Source organism: Arachis ipaensis, chromosome B07, assembly GCF_000816755.2.
Source record: "Arachis ipaensis cultivar K30076 chromosome B07, Araip1.1, whole genome shotgun sequence".
NCBI lineage: Eukaryota > Viridiplantae > Streptophyta > Magnoliopsida > Fabales > Fabaceae > Arachis > Arachis ipaensis.
Genome location: NC_029791.2, coordinates 4766690 through 4767985, shown reverse-complemented (window position 1 = coordinate 4767985; position 1296 = coordinate 4766690).

Below are 1296 nucleotides of genomic sequence, written 5' to 3'. Positions count from 1 at the left end.
TTTTATAATAAAAAATAAAAGATGTTAAATGTTAAATACAATTAGTCACTAGAATGGTTCTAAATCCATTTTTTATTATCTTCGGGTTCGGGAGTGTCTTAGTGCTAAGAAGGTTTGAAATCTTTCAGGCCTGTATTCAGATAACTCGAATTTACGGATTAATTCTACAGAGGTACAAGGAGTGGAGATGCTTTTCTTTTCTTTTCGACCATGTGGCAGATTTGGAGAAGCAGGAATCATGATTTGTTTAACATAGATTACTATTGGAGTGTTAGTAAAGTGGTGAGTTTGATTTGTAGTTCAGTAAGGGAGTTCCACACTATTTTTGCTATGCATCAATCTTTGTCTCCTCCTTCGCTTTGTTTGCATTGGGTTTCATCGCAAGTTCATTCTGTTAAATTGAATTGTGATGCTAGTTGTTTTGTTCCTTTTGGCTATGCTGGTTTTGGTTGTATCATTCGCAATTTTGATGGATGTTGGTTGAAAGGTTGCATTGAAAAAGTTGAAGTGTGCAGTGTTCTTTTTGCTGAATTGTATGCGATTTGGAGAGGTTTACTTCTAGTTTGGAATAGTGGATTTCCTGAGGTTATTTGTGAAACAGACTATTTAGAAACTTTTTTCTTGGTAAACCAAAGAATACTTGGTAAGGATATTCTAGAATGGGATTTGGCTAAGCATATACAGGAGGTTATGAATTGGAATTGGAAAGTCTCTATTCTTTTAATTCAGAAGAATGCAAATAGTGTTACAAATTGTATGGCTAGAGCAGCTGCTTTTGGCGCGGACATTCACTCGAATTGGAGTCAACTATGGAGTGAGTTTCAACATCTAATAAATTTAGATATGAACCTAGCCAATTAATTTAGTTTTGTGTCTGTTTTTTTTTCTTTCTTTTCTGTTTAGTCACACAAAAAAATACAACTAGTCACAAAAAAAAATGTTAAATACAACTTAAAAACAAAAATTGAATAAATTATGAATCTATGATGTTAAAAATAAAATATGTTAGGTTTAAATATTATACCTTTTTTAAAAAAGTTTAATCAAAAGTATTTCTTATGAAATTATACATTTTAATAGTTAAGAGATCAAAATTGAGTAAAAGTAACAAATTTGAGAGTTTAATTGAAATTATAGAGATTTACTGAGTTTACTCAAGCTCACCTAAGTTTATTTATTTTTACAATCAAAATTCTTAAACTTGTAAGAGTTAATTCCAGAATTTAAATAAAATAATAACGTAAAATCGATCTCTTAAAAAAATATTTTTTTATAATAATTCTTTAATCCAAAAGT